Genomic DNA, 21,615 nt, shown 5'->3' with positions numbered 1-21,615 from the left:
GAGCTCTAGACAGTACATGGTGCAAGCGATCGTCCTTTATTGCTGGTTCTGGTTTCACCACCGAACTACTCGCCGCACAATTCGCATCAATCAAGGTCTTGACCAACTGTGGACCTCGCGAAATGATGTGCATGTCCGTCTGATGGGACTGCAGCAAAATATTAGCCTTGCTTTCTGATGTTTTGTCGCGATCTGTTCGACTCATCGTCTCTTTGTCGTACCAGTTGTCAGAACAGAACGAATCATAGCTGCTGCGAGGGGCTGCCCGCGGCACGCAAGCTTGCACAAGACGGAGATTATTTCTCCGTACGGCCGGGTTGTCAAAGAACCTCTTCCTCTCTTTCTTTTCTCAGCCTGTACGTGTGGTATGGGAGTGTTTCTTTGTGTTGCAAGGCCTTATTATCGTCACCGCTCCTTCCTAAGTTGTCTTGACATTTCGCAAAACGCCTAGGGTATCTTCGCCGAGTTCCCTTAGACAAGAAACAAGAAAAGATAGAAAACAAAAAGAATCAACAGCCGTGCTGTGGAGGTGCTTTTTTCCCCCAACGGCAGTTCTCCGCCGCTGGAATTTCTCTCTGCGCCCGAAGAAAGACATCTGCATTGCGAAATAACAGAGTATAAACAATGAATATTGCCCTTTAGCGAAGAGGGAAACGGAGCAGCCGGAATAAGAACCGAACATTTAGAAGAGAAAAGCCAATGCAGACCCAGGATGAGGAGGCGAGCAGCAGTCGTTAGTTGAGAACCGAGGATAGTGTTCGGATTGAGAAATAATATCGTTGCTCTGCCTTCTTAGCGAAACGAAAGAAAGAGGACACTACTTGTGCGTTGGCGAACTAGACGGTATGGTTATGGGACTGGAATGTAAGCTTATCAGGCGTGCCAAAAATTGATACACTTGATCCTCCGAGGCGGTGAAGCAATGGTCACTGCTCTTCTTTTTTTATACTTGGTATTCCTTTTGGGAGAATATCCTGGAAGTTCAAAATGACATTTCTGCGTGCATCCAAGCTGGTCATCTGCAGTAGAACACAAGTTTGTGGGCGTCATAAAGTGGGTACTTGCTTACACTTAAATACCAAATTAATTAATCAATATGAGCGTCTCTTCGCTAGTTCACATTCGGTAGACGCGTCAGCCCAAAGCAAAAAAAAAAGTTAATTAGGTACTTCCAGCCCCAAGCCAGACTACTTGCAACAGCCCAAAGTTGGCCCCCGGCTCTCACAACGAGCCACTTTTTTCCAGCCTTCACAGTTTTTGTTTTACTGAGCAGGAGCTTTGTTCCCCTCTCTCTACTTTATTGTCTGCCTACATTTTATGCGTTTATTTGCTTCGCTCAGAACTTGTTTTATAGAGCGGAAGAATGTGTCGTACTGGTTAGAGTTTTCTCCGTGTGTTTGTTCGCCATACGCTGTGAGCCACACAAAAAATATCGCGCTTTTCACGATACTTACCATAAAAAACTAAACAAGAGTGCTTCAAAACGGTGGGGAACGCTATGCTACAAGCTCTTTCCTTTTTTGGCCTTAAGACTTCAGACACCTGGCGTTCATTTCAGACCTTGGAAAAACTTTGAAATTTCTCATCAGCCCTGCAACGTCTTCAAAAACACTTCCACGGATAGTGCAGTGCTTTAGTCAGTAAAAGGTGTTCTCGTAGAAGGTATTTCTACGTAAGTTTTGTTCTGTTGATGACCGAATTCCGATTTGTTCTGCCATTTTCGACCAACATTTGTTTCAATGATTAATTTGCGGTTGAAAACATCTTTTTGTACAAGCTTATTCGTCAAATATTCACTTTGTTAAACGAAAAAAATTCTCAGTCTAATGACTGAGAAATTATTGGCACGGCGGAATGCGAACACGACAAGCATGGCCTCTTGCATGCCTGGTGTTAAAAGCCGCTTTGGCGTCCAAATTGAGCACAACGTTGCTCAACACCGAAATAGTAAATAGAAGTTGCAGAAAGAATTCTCAAACTCATTTCCTGAGCGGATTGCGCCCATTGCCCTTCTTTTAACTACACCTCACATCTTGAATTGAATGTCTATTGTTCGAGTTCAATCTCATTATGCCTACATCTCATGAGGTTACCAAGGTATTCTTCGAGTTCAATCTCATTATGCCTACATCTCATGAGGTTACCAAGGCTTCGTTAATTGATGTGTCCTAGTGATATTGCAATGTTAAAAGTTTGTGTTCGGTCTCTATAACGCATTAGAATGTTAATGTCTCGTTAATGTCTCGCTGCTGCTCTATTAAGCCAGCATTATACTACATTTCTTTTTTGTATCGAAAGCATTCAAATTGTCCTGTGCTATGGAATTTAAATCAGCACCCACATGAATGCTAATATAATGGTGCTTCTCGTTTCTATTATTTTTAGGTATACATAGATATCCACTGACCTTTCACTCTGCTTTAGTTTTTACTGCGCTGGAGCTATAATGGAAGGTCGAATATTTCTTTCATCTGTAGTCCAAATTTATAAATGCCGAGGCTATGACCGGCTGTAAAATTACGAAAACTTATCGGCTTTCGCTCAGGTATACTGCACATCACCACAGGCACGCCATTTCTCGTCTTCGGCCTATAAGCACTCTATTACAGAGATCATTATAAATGGTGCCATCAAGTCAGAAATTATCCGCGTGGGCTTCGTCTTGCTACAAAGAGTCCGGGATGAACGAAAACAAAAAGAACAAGATATCCCGGCGTATCGCGAGCGCATTAATAATTCAGGTACTTTCACACGCTCTTCGGACACATATGTTCTACATTTAAGACCAGCCGGCACCCCCCCCCCCCCCCCCCCCCGAGCCCCACAGGGCGTTTTTGTTCGGAATACGCATTGTGGTATCGGCGCCGCGCAAAGCGTAACGCAACCAAGTACCGCCACTAACTCACAGAGGGCCCAGGCGGCATAGTGTGCGTAAACGCCCTCCCCCGTGCCGGAGTGCTAGGCATTTTTGAGCGCTGTTTTTCACCGGTTCGTATAATGAGGCCAGAGATAACGGCGTCGTCGGACCGTCTCCGCACCTCTTCCGCCAGGTCCCGGAGGCTGTAAATCATAGGGAAAGAGCGCTCCACCTCAGTTCTCCCCCTATCCCAACCATCTCTGCTCCTGGGCTTCCGTCCCTGCGATGCTCGAAGCATCATCGCTCCACGCTCAACCTCCCTTCCCTCCGTCCCCGGAGCATGCCGTCGAGGTATACGCTAGGCGTGCGCGCGCTGCTCGCAGAAAGCGGTTACCCTCTTTTATTCTGGCGCCGCCAGTGCACTCGCTTGCAGCACTTCGCTGTCCGCCGGGAGCGAGTGGCAATTATATGCGAGCGCATGCACGGTTCCCTAGGGGAACTTCTTCTCCCCGCCGCCAACTCAGCCTTGTCATGCTGCCCAGCGTTGGTATCCGTGTTGAGATAGCTCTTTTATGAGGCGGAGACGCATATTCGTGAGGCACTCGAATTGCTTCTGACACGCGGCCGTCTCGGCGAGATCACCAGGTTGCTTTGCGTGCGGATTAAAAGTTCGAAGTTAGAGTTAACGACCAAAATTGGCGTCGTTAATCACGGTTGAGTTCATCTAGTATACCTACATAATCCCCGGAGTGCTCGCGAACGCCATATATCTTTTAGGCGTCGCACTTTTGTTTCACGAAACTGTGAACTCTAAGAGCGCATTTGTGTATTTTGTTTCTTCTTTCCTGTTTTTACGGAAGTTACACAGAGGAGCCACCTAGCGGAAAACCTTGAAAGGAGATGCACAATCATAAATGGTTGTGGTCATCTTCAAGACAAAAGGCGCTGCTGGACCCATCCGCTGAACAGCCTGAAAAAAGGAACTAAGGCGCAATATCTAATATGATGGGAACAATTATCGACATAAAAATAATTAATAATTACTTCGGCCGAACTTTCATCTAACTTCCTACTTCGAAGAACAACGTTCTAAACAAAAAACAGCCGAGGAATTTTCTAGCTGTATTGCCAATTTCAGTAAAGCTATGTCATCGACACTATAGCGTACCTTTCACAAAAACAGGTGCTTGGTGCCGGCTCCATCAAAATGTGGAAACATGGTTTCCACATTTTGATGGAGTCACATGCAATGGCAATCATAGACCGGCCACCGTGATTGATTGTTATTTTCGCACAGAGGCCGACTTGATTTGAAAAGCTCTCTGGAGGCGCGCGCTGCATGGCGCAGATGCTTCATCTGTCCATCTTTTGACCAACATTTGCTGTTTGAAAAAGAGTTCGGCCGATTATGGGATAATTATTCGTCGTGCTGCTGCTATTATTTTTCCCCCATGTCCTCCAGCCGTATTTACCTATTCGGCATTTACGCGTTAACACCCACGCCCTCGTGGAACGGCCAATCTAGGTCGACTCTTGGAAAGATAGACGCGCGTTGTGAACGTTAGGAAATAAATAAGCTCTATTTCACAATTTCCCGAATGATAAACCTGTATTAGGTGAGGATACTAACTTCCTAATCCAGCACTACAGGCTGAAGCAGCGTGGCAGCAGCTATCCACGAAACAACCCACCCAATGTAGAGATATGCACCATATCGTGCAACCAGAGCAGCGGAAAAAAAGGTCAGAAGCTATAACTTATAGTAAGACGAGATATCAAAAAATCTGTTAGGCGTTGCCCATTGAATGTGATAAAGAACAACCAGTTAAGCCTCATTGAATGCGATAAAAAACAGTCGTCACAAATGAGCCCGGGCGACGGAACCAGTCATGGCTGTGGGCCAGAAAGGAACCACAAACAAATCATAAACTATAAATACTTCGCAGCAGTAGGCTACGCAACCGTTGAGCAAAGCTCGAATTAATCTATCTGGATTTTTCTCTGCAGCTCATTATTTGCAACAAAAGCGTGACCAAGGGCGCGTATAGGCGTTTCCGACTCAGCACAGCCAAGCGACGCATGGCGTCATCTAGGGGCATGTTTGAAGCTATGTCCCGGTGCATGTGGCCCTCCATTTAATCGCTCAGAACTGGTTGCTCTCGTAGCGTAGTAGTTCCGCTCATGCGAAGCAAACATCCTAAGCCGTGTTCGAATTCCGTTAGCATTTTTGTTTTTCATTTTCAAGGGTTTCTTATATTTGAATATTACCATTTGTTATCACGCATATACCCTATTTATGACATCTTTATGCATTATAAATGGGATTTAGTATATTTTCGTTGCCTTTTGGTCAGTTTCAGATACTGCTTCTTGCACGTTTTTGCGTGTTTTCCCCTTTTAGTTTGGTTCTGGCTATTTCTGTTGAATATTTTTCTATATCGTGGTTTTCAACCATTGCAGGTCTGCCGGCAGGTCTGCCGGCGCGGCAGTCCCGGCTCGTCACCGGCCCGGTTGGCCAGACTCAGTTCTCGGGCGTAGTGGTCGGCGAGTTCATTGCCTTCCACATTCGAGTGAGCCGGCACCCACACAAGCTCTATGGCTCGTCCCGGTGGCCTGCGTCGGGACAGAAGCGCTAGTGCCGCGGGAGAGACCCTCCCCTTGCGGTAGCTTGTGTAGGCCGTCTTGGGGTCTGTGACCATGGTCTTCGCTCCCGGCTGTGCGAGGGCGAGGGTTTGGTTAAGCCTACCTTGTGTTTTGTTTAAGTGGATGGGAGGAAACTATCTTGACGGTATATAAAAACTTGCCAATTTCACAAAATACACACACCAGTATTTCGTCCTCTGAAAGTACAATTGCCTTTTTATATATACAAAGTGCGAGTTTAAAACTCAAAGAATCGTACCTATGACGTTAATTATGTATTGACGTTTGATATGGTAGTTCCATACTTCTACCAAAATGTTTTGTTTTGGATTCGCGAATACGATTCCCAAACCATGCCACTTAGAAGGCAGAAAAAAAATTACACCATCTTCCCACGTGGGAACCCTGAGGGGATGCAAAGCCGTGGAGTAGTAGCGTGTTAATTGGTTGTTACAGTAAAGACACGGATTCCTCGCTGCGGATTCCTCGCTTCGATTGGTCGATAATAATTCCTTTGGTCAATATTAATTCCTTACTACGTAATACCCTTCCGTAACTCCGCTCCGGTTATTAACTGAATTTCAATTTGAATTTATTTCATTTTGTGTTACAATAAGAATGTGTACAATTCCGGATATTTTTGTATATTTTTATCTTTTCTACAAGCGTAGCTCTTCGCACACGAATGGACAGTTTGCATTTCCGGGAAACGAATTATCGCCAGAGCGAACGGACGGAGCGTCGTAAGCCAAAATACATATCGCATGTGTTGAGCTGTATGAACTTCATGGGCTTTACTATGTTCAGTACGCTCTAGGAACTAACAAAACAACGCCGCATTCATTACGGCCCTATTGTTATCGGGGTGCAGTTTTCGCTTCTCTATCAATTCCCGACTATCGTTTGGCCGATCGGTCGTCGTCGGCGTCTTCGTTCAGCGATCCAGTCACACAACGCGGACTTTCGATCGGCCGACGTGTTCGTGTCGACGTCGGCGTCACGTGACAAGCTGGTTGCCAACTCGCAAGTCGGCGTCGCCGTCGTCGTGTCATCGTTGTGTCGGCCTAGCCAAAACGCCTTAACGAGAAGCGTGATAATACAATAAAGAAAAGATAAATCTGGAGGAACACAGATGCGCTAGGCGTGCCGCAGGAGGCGCTAATTAACCAAAGGCACCGCCGCGACCATCGACGCTGAGCACACGACGCTTCTGTTCGCCGGAAGTGAGAGAAAAAAGCCGTCCAATTTCAAGATTTCTGCCCTGTGAAGTGCATGGGAGAATCGGTGACGCACACTGGAAAAAATGGCGGAGCCCAAAGACATGCAGTAAAGGCTGGGAATGCGACAGCAAACTTTGCAACGAAAGTATGAGTTTTCCGCTGCACGTAAAAATGTTACACTTTGCACAGACGACGTTGAACACCCAATCTAACAATTGCGCTAGTTCATTTAGTGTGCTCAAAATGCCTTTCAGGGCACCTCTAAAGGGGTCGTGGAGAGATAATGCATTTGTCTTTGCTTGATTTCGTCTACTTGAACGAACTTTTAAGAACATAAATCCCAAATATTTTCACAATTAATTGCTTCTGGAATTGAGGAGGCGCCTTCGAAATTCTCGTTTTGAGGCGCATCGCAAGCGACCGTGCGCGTGTCGCCGGTCGGCAGCGCAACTAGCAGTGATGTCACGTCAAGTACACCCGCCCAATTTTTTACCAATATCATGGGAGCGTCGACCGTTCCGTTGATCAGCGCCGTATGATGGAGCGATACGACAAACTCGGCGAGAGTAACCGCATCCGCACTAAGCCAAGGCCGCTGCTGTCGTCTTCTGCTAGGCTGTTTTAAGAACAGACAGCCACCCCCGTTTTTTATTCGCTTATCACACTGCCCTCCAACACGTCTTTAACGGGGTGAAAGGGCAAGTGAAAGCCAGTGGTAACAGCAGTGCGGGGTGACTGTCTGCTATTGGAACAGCCTAGCAGATGACGGCAGCAGCGGCCTTCCCTTAGTGCGCATGCGGTTACTCTCGCCCAGTTTGTCGTATCACCCCATCATACGGCGCTGATCGACGGAACGGTCGACGCTCCCGTGATATTGGTAAAAAATTGGGTGGTTGTACATTCGAGAATTCAACGCGTTCAACGTTCTTTGTGTATATTGTTCTGCAACGCTGCAAACTCGATATTTTAAAAAGAATACATCCTTATTCGTTGCCAAAAACAGTTTTCTATTCTTGTGAGCGGCGTCATGACCTCTCAAGAAAAAAAAAATTCCCGCGCCTTCCCGCGAGGGGAACACTAGTAAATGCAGAGCATTGGGGCCTCAGTACTGGTTGAAGGCAGTGTTGCTTCCATCGCTTCTTCCGTGATGCTGGAGTAGCAGACACGAGTAAACGTGGGGGCGAGTGTCAACCAAGGAAGGAAGGAGCAACGCAGTGACTGAAGCACGAGCGACCGCTAGACGCTTTATATTTGGAGCGCGCGCAGTAGAGGGAGAGCAGTACGGGGGGGAGAGCACGCATGCGCAAGCAGCGTGCGCCCTTCCACGCCCCACCGCGCTGCTATCACGCACCTGTTACGCCGAGACCGCGACGGAGCGAACGGGCTCACTGCGACGCATGCGCGCGCCAGCTGCTGTTGAGAGAGAGGAGGGAAGGAGGAGAGGCGCACCTGCTGCGGACGCGGAGCTGTTGACACCGTCCGACGCAGGAAGAGGCGAAGCTAAGAAATGCTCTGCATTTAAAAAAGTGCCCCGTGTGCGATTCGCACTTGCGGCCGCCGGGCCAGCCAAACGTTACGGCCAGCCTAGTCGGACACTTTATCCACTACACTATCGACGTGAGAAGCATGCGCGGCGAAAAACTGCTGCATAAAATCCGCTTCACATTTGTAACCCAGCACTGTTGTGTTTTCATAACTTTTAATCAACCCAGATCTTTAACCGCCAAATTACTGTTGAACGCTTCTGCAGTATTCTGATTGCACGGTTTAACGCACCGACGCAGCGCAGGCGATGAGGCGCGCCGTAGTGGAGGGCTCCGGATTAATTTTGACGACCTGGGGATCTTTAACGTGCGCCGAAATCTCGTACACACGGGCGTTTTTGCTTTTCGCCTCCATCAGAAAAGCGGCCGCCGCGGCCGGGAATCGAACCCGCGACCTCGTGCTCAGTAGCGCAACGCCTTAGCCACTGAGCCACCGCGGCGGGTAACGCTTCTGCAGTAAGTCAAAGGGGAGCGTATACAATCAACGAAACAATTTTAATCAACCCAGACTCTAATCAACCCAGACAACTTCAATCAACCCAGAGATTTAACCGCCAACTTATTGTTGAACGCTTCTACAGTAAGCCAAAGTGGAGCGTATACAATCAGCGAAACAGCGTTAACAGCATTGTTTATTGGAGGAAACAGGAAAGCAATCGAACTGCGTGATGGTTGGACTCGGCGACTCGGCGCTGTATCGCTGCTTCTCGCTAGTTAGTTTTGCGCTTGATGAGTGAATGACGAATGGGTTTTAAGTTCCGACTACTCGAAGTTCCTTCGATAAACGTGTTTGTGTAATAAATTCTCATTTTAAGCGCTCTCTCATTTATCTAGTCAGGTCAGAAGTTATATGTTTGCGCAACTCACATTACAGGCTACGTGAGACAGACGTCGGCAAACTTGTGCAAGAATATCGGCTAGCAGAACGACAGTTTAGACTCGTGCGAAGCAGCGTAAACAGTTTACGAATACCCAGTTTACATTAAGCGTGGTTACTTCTGCCTGCGCCACTCGCCCGCGTTGTTGACTGAAAGTTAGACCATGTTGATCAGTCGTATCAGAGATCAGACATCTCCCGTTCAGTTGCAGGGAAAGTTTCATCATGGCACCAAAGTTGTAGCTTTATCTAACCCTTTTCAAGCCCGCTCTATGCCGACATGTTGTGCAGACGACGGAGAACTGTGGTTGGCTTCTTACTAACTTACTGAAACGTCACTTCACGAGTTGAGGAGGAAAGCCTCGGTGAAACCGTAACTCCATTTGTTTTCCTATTTGCCGATATAGGGCAACTAAACGGGTATGCATTGTTTGTTTATCAAAGTTTCACGGTTATAAGTGGCCAATAAACGCAATTTTTTTTAAATATATTCGCGACCCCTTTAGGTGCCAATAGTCTTAATTGTCTCTTCGGATGTGCGGTGCAGTAAAGCAACTAGCACGTCGTTGTACCACTTGAAGTAGGGATGAAATTATCTCAAGAGAGTAACGGGAGGACAGGAACCACCTTTCTGCTATTTCTCCAATAAATTGTTGCGAATCTGAGATTAACGGGTGGTCAGCTTAGCGTAAACGCGGAGGTATTGGCTGCCTTAATATTTTACTTTACGGTAGACACACTACCAAAGTGTTCCGCGTTAATGAGGCGGCCCCACGTTAATGAGGTGGCACAAGGCAAAAAAAAAAAAAAAATCAGGTGACGGTCGCGATATTCTCTTGTGCGAAATTTGATCGCAGCGCGAACTGCAGTCTTGTAGGCGACGGCGCATAGATGCAGATTTGGCGGCACGAACCTCTGGACTCAGGCATCGGTGGCGCGAGCCTCTGCTGGGGCAGCCCTCCCACGTCATCAGCGAAACCAAGACAACGCGTGCTATTCCAGTGTTATCTCATGGTGCATCGTCGCCGCGAAGCACGTGTAGTAAGGCACCCTCAGCTAACCAGCCTCCCCCTCACGCTTTCGCCATACACTCCTCCTCCACTTTCCTGCTCGCTCCATGTTCGGCGTCCTCTTCGTTCTCTCGGTTACAACGAGGCTGACGGCGACGTAAGACGCGAAACCACAGGGGCGGGCGCTTAAGAGCTGCGCTTTAAAAAAGCGAAGGAACAGCCCATGAAGCTGCTTTTCTTTCAATTTCGCAAACTTGCCGAATCCTTTCCCGGGAGTTACCTCCCATTACCATAGTAAAGGTCCCCAGCCTAAGCACTCCTCCGTGAAGTCTCGGCCGGCAAGCAACCCATAACCGTGACAACGCCAGACCTCGTGGACGTGACGGATAGCCTTGGAGTGGGGAACTTGGGTGCGCATTATGCGCGGCCAAAGAACTATGCCCATTTATTCTCCGGGTGCTTAAGGGGTCGATTACAAAACGCGATCATGAGCAGACCCCGAGGGGACGCGCACGAGACCAGCAAAGCCGGCCGCCCCTGGGCTAATGCGTTTAGTAATGAGTCGTGGTCGCCAAGAAGCGAGACGTAAAAGTCTAATGCCACACCCTTTTTATATTGCTCTGTTTAGAATCGAAGGTGCTGCGTGCGAACTGACTCATCCCAAATGTGCCTCTCTTCCAGCTTCACTGAGCAAGAACAAATCAGAAATAAGTAAATATTCTAGTTTTGATGTGCATCCCACTGTGTGAAGCACGTAACCGTGAGCGTCAAAAATCGTACAAGTCACGTAAATCATCAACCTCAAATAATACATATCTTCAGGGTCGAATCTGAATCACATGTGCGCACTGTTATATACATACTTTTGGCCCATCCTTGTCGCACCCGGAAACCATATTTTTGTTTGTTCTGTTAGGACCGCTGTCCGTTTGAGTGCAACATTGTAATTGTGCACCCAAGTTGACAAAAAGAAAAATAGTGGAAGAAAGCACGGATGTAATGGCACATAATGTAACAAACGTTTTGCATCAAATGAAAGAACAATTTGTGAATGAAGTAAAAAAAAAAGCTAAAATCAAATTTGGACACAAGGTTGAACGGGATGAGGTCGAATAGTCAAATCTCAAACAACACTGGATGTAGCTAATGACGTCATCTACTCTGATTCAAAAGACTGCGCGATAAAAGTATCTGCAACGTACATGTAGATTAGTTTAAAACCCCGTTTCCCGTTCGAAGCATGATGTTTGGGGGTCGTATCGGAATACTTCGTTTAAGACAGGGTGGATTAAAAGAAATGCGAAACACGGAGCGCACAGCCTCCGACGCATGCTGCACCTAATGGCTGCAAATTCAGTATAAACTGCGCGCACGCGCACTTTTTCGAGGGCGTTTGAGAGTGTGGCCTACATTTCTGGTAAATGTTTGATCAACAAGCGAAAGGGTTCGTTTATTTTGAGGCACTTTTTCAGGCTGCGTCGCCACTGAGCGGAATGATCGTTAAAGAGCAGTATGCCAGCTGCGATCAGCCTACTGCGTGCTTGGCTCCCGAACAGGACGCTCAGTGGCGATAGAGCAGAAAAAGGCGCCTCAATATAAATGACCCGCGTCGATTCTTTATCAAGCATTTTCCGTAACAGTAGGCCAAACTCTTAAGCGCCCTGAAAGAACTACGCATGCGAGCAGTTTACTGACAGTGTATCCAGATGGTGCAGTATGCGTCGGAGGCTCTGTACTCCGTTGTTCGTATTTCTTTTAATCCAACACCCCTACCCAACCGCCACTCCCCAACATTACCACACAGCAGTGGGTGGAGTTGCTTGCCAGCTCCGACCCCTCTACACAGCGCGTGCTGGTAGAGAGGGCAACGCGAGCGGGTCACCTCCAAGGCGTGCTAGACTCAGGACGCCTCTCACCGGCCGGGCGCCCTAACATCGCGTTTGTTGTCTTGAATAAAGTTTATTCAATCAATCAACGCCCGTACAGTTGGCAAAACGCTTGTCTATAACTCGCGACGGCGTACTCCGGACTGCGCGGGAGACATCTAGTGACAACGCCTGATTTGAGACTGGTAGAATGTGAGCATGCGCGACCCGCAGCAGCGCGATGGCTGTTTTACTTGTCGCTGTGCCCGCAAACTTGGCTTCCGCATCTTCTTTCGCCGTGAGAAGCGCTGCCTGTGCTGCCGAGCCGGTAAACAAAGTGGAGCTTAGCGACTGTTACAACGTTGGCCGCGTTCAACTACGTGCAACGCTGAATTTTCGTGGCGCCCTATACGCAATTTAGACAAGCGTTTTTTTCTGTATGCGAGAAAACAAACAGCGATCGCCGAAAACGCATCGCTGCCGGTGTTCTAGAGTGACTAGATATAAGTCTATGATCGCTTACACAGGGCATGAAGTATTGTGGCGTTAGCCCGTCGGCAGTGACGTGCAAAGCCGAGCGCAGAAACCGGATAGTAATGCACGCGGTACTCATACAGCGTTCTGGCAAAATGATGACGCAATGAACTGCGGTGCGCCAAAGCTAATGTAGACGAAAATATCGCACAGCGTGGGTTAAGGTGGGTAATCTCCGCTTTTGTTTCCCGACCTTGCAGCGCAGGCACGCAGCGCTTGTTACGGTCAAAGAAGGTGCGGAAGCCAAGGCGACGGTCACAGCGAGGAGGGACACAGCCAACACGCTAATACGGGCCGCGCGTGGTCACATTCTACCAGTCTCAAACCAGGCGTTATCACTAGGTGTGCCCAGCGCAGTGCGGAGCACGCCGCTCGAGCGTTACAGACAAGCCTTTTGCCGACTGTACGCTATAACGCAAGCTAATTAAGCGATGTGTTGACCTCGTTTAAAGTGCTTTCGTAACCCTTTCTAGATTTAAGCAACAAGTCGCTCTCGTGCTGGCTTTGAGTCGTTGCAGTTTCTACTGAAGCGATTAATTGGGAAGTCATCGCAAATGTAGTGCTCGCACATACAATAACCATTTTTACATCCACCTAATTCCAACGTTAAAACATAAAAGCGTGATTTAAAAGCCTTTACTTTATAATTCAACTACTGCAGTCATTCGCGGTCAGCGCAACCAAAAAAGCTTTCGCAGACTTGTCATGCAAAAAAACAATTGTTTCTTTATGCTTACAATATTAAACTTGAAGCCATTAAGCTTTTCTCCACAACTGTTATGCTCAATTGTTTGATATTTTATCGCTGCTCACTCACTGACCATGAGAAAAATGTTATTTCTCTACTTGGCAGAATCGTTCTCTTTTCATCGAACCACCACTCAGCTGGCTACATGTTGGCCATGACGGCAGCAATTCTAAATTTGCTTGAGCTTCAGTGGTTCCACACTGCTAAAAGCAGCGAAACCTGGACAAGAACACATTTGTTCCAATTAGAGTTAGTGCCCAATTAGCCAAAGAGAGAAATTCAATCACCATCCATTTCAATAAATTTTAACCGAATAAAACAAATTTCCCCGCATTTCCCCGAGGGGAAGAATGTGAAAGTGCGAATGCAGGAGTTGAATTTGCGCGGTTCGGTAATGTTCGCGAAAGAGAGATCACACACACACACACACAACTACAAAGAAAGAAAGATGCATTTATTCACAGACACCTATTTGTGTTGTCGTTGTACTTGATTACTAGAGCGGATCTCAGCTTTGAACTTTCGTGTCAGTACTCCTTTAAGCGGGTGCATTAGCCCTTCTCACGCCCGATTCCTGGTCAATCCCCCACGTGGGTATGTTCCATGCACAGACACCTATTTGTGTTGTCGTTGTACTTGATTGCTAGAGCGTATCTCAGCTTTGAAATTTCGTGTCAGTACTCCTTTAAGCGGGTGCATTAGCCCTTCTCACGTCCGATTCCTGGCCAATCCCCCACGTGAGAGCGGATCTCAGCTTTGAAATTTCGTGTCAGTACTCCTTTAAGCGGGTGCATTAGCCCTTCTCACGCCCGATTCCTTGCCAATCCCCCACGTGGGTATGTGCCATGTCAGCGGCCAGGCAGCGTGCGCCCATCTCCCCCCGTTGCCAAGGAAGACGAGGAGATTCCTGGCCAATCCCCCACGTGGGTATGTGCCATCTCCCCCCGTTGCCAAGGAAGACGAGGAGCGCGCGCACCCGCAGCTGTTGCTATGTGGACGGACGGTGGTCAACGGAATTCAGGGTCGCTTATAAAGTGCATTCGCACTTAAAAGATTGTCTTTTCCAATTAAACGGCTATGAAGAACTCTGCGTTTTAAAAATGAAACAAGAATCCCGAAGCTACATTATTACGGTAATCTCTAAAGAGACGGCGCACTATCTGTTTTATATTCCACCCAATACATTTGTTATTTGAGCAAGGTGAGAATAGAGCAAAACTGGACAAGCGTGGCCGCACTAGATGACGCACTACACATAGCTGAAATAATTTTGGCGTAAGAAACAATTAATACACGGCAGGTCATACATACCTTCCGAGGGGATGAAATAAAATAAAATACAAATTTTAAGTTGAGAAAGCTCATAGCCTTTTACTTGTGGGCAGCGTGTCGCGCTGTTAATTAGTTCTCCTTTTTTCTTCGGTTGGGGCTTTGTTTAGGAATATGGGCTCGGTAGTTGTGCTAATCCGCAGCCTAACCCATTCGCCTTCGTCATACAGGTACTTACCGTATTCTCAAACTTGTTCCTGATGGTCTTCATGCCTGGAATCATCGGGCTGTCACCAATGCCCACCCCTTTCACACCAACATTCAAACGTGGCATCCCGAAATCATCGCATCGTCTCCAGCTACAGTTCCGCCACTGCAAAACTTGGCCCTGGATCACGCGTGGACTACCGCATCGAAACGGACATCATTCGCAGCCATCACTAAAAAAGCGCGTCCCCTGTCTACGCCACATTGTGGCCTGGGTTGCTGGGCGAATGGGCAGCCTAGCCCGTTCGCCTTCATCATGCAGGTTACTTACAGGAATGCTCTTCTTGCTAACAAATCGAGAAATTAGTTTTTAATTCAGCTGCCGAGCCCACGGTGCTGCCTTTATGACCATTGTTGAAAGTGCGCAGATCATATGCTCTTTGTTGCTCTTGGCGGAGGACGTCGATATAGCCCGTGTGCTACGAGCAACTACTGAAGAGTTGCTCTTTGAACTACAGAAGCTATCTACTGGTCAGAATAAACTTATTTCCGACATTTGGGATATTAAAAACCAACATTAAACGACTTAGGTAACAATGACAGATGTGCAAAACGCATCGCTGACCTTGAAAAACATTGTACTGTCTTTTTTTGTTTCATGCGCAAAGAACTAGATGGCCTAAAGACGCTCACAACCGAAATGACCGACAAGAGCTGCAATCTGCAATCCCGTGCAAATGAAAGCGAGAACCGCTCGCGACAAAATAATCATATTTTATGGCATTCCGGAAACTAATAGAACTGAACCCTTTTCAGACTCGGAAGAAATAATCATTCACCATTGCGCTCAGCCTAGCAATTCCACCCACAAAGATTGAGCGTGCGCACCGCCTCGGGCGCTATTCAGAAAGCCGCACTCGACCTATAATTGTAAAGTTTCAGTCATCTAAAACCAAAGAAGTCATCCTTTCTAACGGCCACAAATTCAAGGACATAGACTCTAGTTTGAGCGAAAACTTCTCCCCCGCCGTACGTCATGCCCGCAAACACCTAATTTCTTTCGCCAGGACGAAGTCATCAGCATTCACTGTGCGCTTCAAAACCCTGTTTCTCGGCACTAATCGCTACAACTTTGACGAGTCATCGCAGTCAGTGAAAGAATTAATTCTTATCTAGTTTGCAAACACATTTCTATTCCCGGTCTATCGAGGAAAACTTGAAACTGCTCAAAGACAAGGTCAATGAATTGACTCAAATTCACCCCGAAGTTTCATTTCCGCGCAAACTGCCAAAAGCCATGGTTCACAAAAACTTTTAAAAGATTAGAAACAAGAAAAAAAACACCTGTTTCGGTTGCTAAAAAAACAAGGAGGGTGACCCGCAACAGTGGCAGAAATACTACGCAGTAGAGAAATATTTATCCGCAGCAAATGACGCAAAGTATTCTTTTTTTAACATCGACCGACCAAACATGCTGACTAACAACTAAAAAAAATTTGGTAAGGTTTTGAACCTCCAAAATACTGCCCCAGTTACTCTTATTAGTGAATCGGGCGACGTAATCACTGATAGGGAATGCGCTAACACGTTCAAAATTGCCTCCTCATCCATGTTTACCAAAGAAACTGACCTGTCATTGACGTTAACACCCACTGCTATAGAATGTGTTATTTCATCGTTTACGACTAATGAAATTTGGTGCTTAAGCGACAATTTAAATCTTTCTTCTTCTTCCGGGAACGAAGAAATCAAACCAAAGTTTCTAAAAAATACAAAACATGTTTGTGCATTATTTCTAGGTTTGCTCTTCTCGCAAACACTTTTATCAGAACGTCTACCAGAGCACCGGAAGAACGGTTTAGTCATTTTAATTTTCAAGTCTGGTAGCAAACATTTGCCATTAATCTATCGTCCCATAACTCTAACTTACGTGCCCTGTAAAATCATGAAACACGTCATCTACACGCATATCATAAACTTTCTTGATTCAAACAGCTTTTTTTCATACCGCGCAGCATGGGTTCCGCAGAGGTTTCTCTTATCAAACACAACTGTCCATATTCGCCTATGACTTGAATGCTAACCTAGAGTGTAACTTAAAAACCGATGCAATATACTTAGATTTCTCAAAAGCGTTTGACAAAGTCTTCCATAATAGGCTCTTCTTTCCCGGTTAAATCTTCACGCAAACATCTTTAATTGGATAACAGAATTTCTTACAAACAACTCTCAGTCTGTTAATGTCAACAAGCTTACCTTTATTCCACTTCTAGTAACGTCAGGTGTCCCTCAGTGTTCGGTTCTAGGTCCCCTTCTGTTTCTTATATACATAAATGACTTGCCCGCAAATGTAATTTGTAAAATACACCTGTTCGCTGATGGCTGCGTTATATATGACACTGTTACTGACATTTCAAAATCGTCATATCTTCAAACCAATCTTAACTGCTTGCAGGAATGGTGCCAGCGCTGGCTCATGGAACTTAACCCCAATAGATGTAAAGTCGTATCATTTCACCGCCCCTGTATGCCGCCTGTATATCCCTACAACGTTAATACCATCCCCTTAGAAAACGTTCAATCGCGCCAGTATTTGGGCGTCACTCTGTGTGCCGATCTTCCAGCACCAATCCATACATACACCGAAATCTTATCCCACTACAAAAACGACCGCCGTCGCTTCCCGCCACCTCATGCACAACTAACACGCGACGAAGAAACCACTTTCCGGCGCCTCCAAACCAATTCGTATCCCCATAACACCCTACTGAACGCTATGTACCCCACCCAATACCCTGCCACCTGTAACTTTTGCCCTGTTGCTGGCACCCTATACCACGTGGTATGGGAGTGCCAACGGACCCCCACTCTAACCCCAAATCCCAACCCTACCTATGAGCAGTGGGTGGAGCAGCTGACCAGCTCCGAGCTCTCGGACCAGCGCCGACTGGTGGAACGGGCCCGGACGGCCAGCCAGCTCCAAGGCATCTTGGAATGAGGATGCCTCTCACTGGGTGAAGGCCCTAAGAACATCCTCCTGCTCATTACTAAAATAAATGTTTGTCTCTCTCTCTCTCATGAAACTTGCACGTTACTGCAAATAAAACGACCAGTTTCCTGATCTGCAAATAAAACGATCAGTTTCCTGAAACGCCATTTACGCATCGCTGAACAACAGGTAAAATTAGAAGCATATAATTTTTTTGTTCTACCGAAATTAGAATTCGCATCACCCATTTGGGACCCTTGACAATCTTATCTCGCACACGCCAAGGAATCACATCAAAACCGGGCCGTTAGCTTTATTCACTGTTCATACTCTTCCACTGTCAGCGTATCTGGTTTGAAATTAGAAGCTCGTTTAACGGATCTAGCACATCGTCGTCGTATGCCAGCCTTCCTTTGTTCCACTAGAGTTTCCACAGCCCCTCGCGTGTCTCTCCTGATATCATGAGTGCGACACGCATATCTCACCACACTATTCATTTACTTCAAGTTAATCGGCCACGTACTCGAACCTATTCCTTTTCTACCGCGTTTTTCCCTAGTACAGCCCAAGATTGGAACGGACTTCCCAGCGACATTGCAACCATTACCTGTCCATCATCCGTCATTGAAAACATCGACAAGTTTATCTCTGTTATATTTTTGGCTTCTACGTTGTTACTTTTGTTACCCACCCCATATGTAATACCCTCTCGGGGGTCTTTAAACACGAAATGAAATGAATATATCTAAGCTAGCACTCTGTCCACTGTAAAAAAATTATCGCGTATGTGGTAGCTTTGATTAAATGTCGGGGAAATACGATAGTCTTTTTGCACATAACTGCCGCTCCTCTCTCCCTCGCCCAACTATCACGATGTGTCCCTTCTGCCTCACTTCATCCATGGTAAACGCAATGGCGGTTTGCTGAATTCAGTGCAGTTGTTCCGCGTTCGAAATGTTGGCACGCCATCTATTGGGGCCTTTTGTTACGGTTGGGCCTAACGCCTCAAGCCGCGAGCTACGAGCTCGAGGCTTAAGCGCGAGCACGTTTGTATATCGCGGTGAAATTAGTTTTATGTCGGGTAAAGCGTTCGGCGATCAGCGGCGCGTATTGCGAGCACTTCGCCTACACCGGGCAGTTGCTTAGGAATTACCGTTGTTTTTGTAGACGCAATGTTCCTCTTTGACCATTGTGATTCTACCTAGAAGGATAGCCTTCACCAGTCTATGGTGAAGATTGCCCGAAAAGCGCAGTTGATTCTCTTAGTGTCAGGAGAACCTAAAACTATTCAATACCCTAAATATAAACATTGCGAACACGGGTGGCAACAACCGCAAACAAATTATAGGGTTTGTTCGTTGCGACCGGGCTGGGTACATGTAATGATGCTTTATCAATGCTTCGGAGGCGCCTTTTAGGAGCGCACACAGCATCGCCGGGGCTGATCGGTCAATCATGGGAAGGACAACGCCCAGGGGCAGCAAGGGGAAGGCCGTGATATAAATGGGTCACGGTTGCCGACGCGTCGGTTATTTGTCACGGTCTTCCGCCCTCGACTTTATATATGGTACCGTGCCTCCGTCACGTCCTTTCGTATTTACCTGTCAGGCCATGATCAAACTTCGTGAAACTTTGCGGTCAGCTCATTTTCTCTGTACCAGGCGGTTGCGCAGTCCGCATAGTTTGTGGGCTAATGAGGCATTGACGAACTCACTCTGGTTTAATTTAAGGGCCTTGTGATGCCCCTTTCCTAAAATTGAGCTCTTAAACAAGAATTAGTGGAGTGTATCTTGTAACGTCGATCTCGCGAAACACTCTCAGCTTGTACTTTAGAGAGCACTGAAGTGATTTTTAGACAATGTGGGATTATTAACGCAAATTGAAATCTGGAGGTCCCTAGGTCATGTTTTGGCCGCTTTGGGTGCGTTTACGCGGTTTCATTTAGTAGAAAAATCAATTCAAAAGTGTTTTCCTGCTCTCTGCATCCTGCTTGCCGATATCCTATGACGTTTCAAATGTCGCTAAACTCGAGCAGGCTTGGCTTGGCTGCGGGGCTCGCCGACCCTCCGAAAGGGCCAGTGGGCCGGCCACGGGTGGGTCGTCTAAAATTTGTTCACCCAGTTAAAATACAGTGACGATAGGGTTTTTGCCCGGAAGAATGTGGCTTTAGTTTGTTGGTTTGTAGACTGTATGAAGCTTATTAAATTCTATGAAGTCAAATTGGCTCCACACGAGCTCACACGCGACGCTTCGCTGACTTCGCTTCACTAGAGCTGGAAGCAACAAATGCCTGCGCGACTGGTACACTAGTAGAAAATTTAGGGCTAAATAAAGGTAGCAGAAGAGTCAGCCGAAGCAATATAGTAATAATCAATTAAAATCAACTGAAACTTTTATTGCAAATAGTAAAACCAAGAACGGGAAGCACTTTTTTGCGCAGGCTGAACAAGCACAGCAGTCAGCAGCACGACCACACATTTGTGATCGCTTTTTCAGCCTAAGGAACGCAATCGCTAGTCATAAGATATTCGTAGAAATTTGGGGAACGCTTACTGGACAATGTTATTTCAAGAAATGCCCATTTAAGTTGCTGGGAATGCTGAAACTATGCAATAAATATCCTATACGATATATAATTCAGATTGCCGCCACCGACGCCCCTCGGGTTATGGCCGAATAACACATTACCCGTTTCACCCTGTGTATTAAGTGCTATGATTTGTAACTAATTGTTATATACATGTTTCTCTGTGCTTGAATTAAATACCATAGAATAAAATGAAAAAAATGGTCGAGTAGTCTCTAGCACGGGATGTAGCGCGTCGCAATGAGCAGGTTCGAATCCCCGATTACAAGGCCGCGGTACCGCCTGTGCTCCACTGCCATCGCCGCCCAGTGACGGGCCGCACCTCGTCTCCAAATAATGCATCCCCGGGCAGCCTCATTGGAGGGCAGTATACTTTTAAGTGCGAATGCACTTTATAAGCGACCCTGAATTCCGTTGACCGCCGTCCGTCCACATAGCAACAGCTGCGGGTGCGCGCGCTCCTCGTCTTCCTTGGCAACGGGGGGAGATGGCACATACCCACGTGGGAGATTGGCCAGGAATCTCCTCGTCTTCCTTGGCAACGGGGGGAGATGGGCGCGCGCTGCCTGGCCGCTGACATGGCACATACCCACGTGGGGGATTGGCCAGGAATCGGGCGTGAGAAGGGCTAATGCACCCGCTTAAAGGAGTACTGACACGAAATTTCAAAGCTGAGATCCGCTCTAGCAATCAAGTACAACGACAACACAAATAGGTGTCTGTGAATAAATGCAACTTTCTTTCTTTGTAGTTGTGTGTGTGTGTGTGATCTCTCTTTCGCGAACATTACCGAACCGCGCAAATTCAACTCCTGCATTCGCACTTTCACATTCTTCCCTTCGGGGAAATGCGGGGAAATTTTTTCTCGTCAGCACAGAGCCTGCCCATTTGCAATCTTTATTGGTACCTCAAATGTCGCCACACACGCGTGCACAGACGAACGCATGCACATGCACGCACGCACGCACACAGGCTCACACGCCCACACACGCACGAGCAAACGCGCGAGCACACGCACGTACGCACGCACGCACGCAAGCACACACACACACACACGCACGCACGCGCACACACACACACACGCACGCACACACACGCACGCACGCACGCACTCACGAGCACGCACACACGCACGCGCACGCGCACGCACACGCGCACGTACGCACGCACGCACGCACGCACGAGCGCGCGCGCGCGTGTATTTTTGTTTAATTAGGCAAGTAAAGCCCTCGAATTGCAAAGTAAGTTGATTCTTCTGCTAGGCG

The sequence above is a fragment of the Haemaphysalis longicornis genome, unplaced genomic scaffold (assembly GCF_048455015.1).
Source record: "Haemaphysalis longicornis isolate Haplotype H1 unplaced genomic scaffold, Haemaphysalis longicornis Haplotype H1 scaffold_3, whole genome shotgun sequence".
NCBI lineage: Eukaryota > Metazoa > Arthropoda > Arachnida > Ixodida > Ixodidae > Haemaphysalis > Haemaphysalis longicornis.
This window is presented reverse-complemented; position numbering follows the sequence as displayed.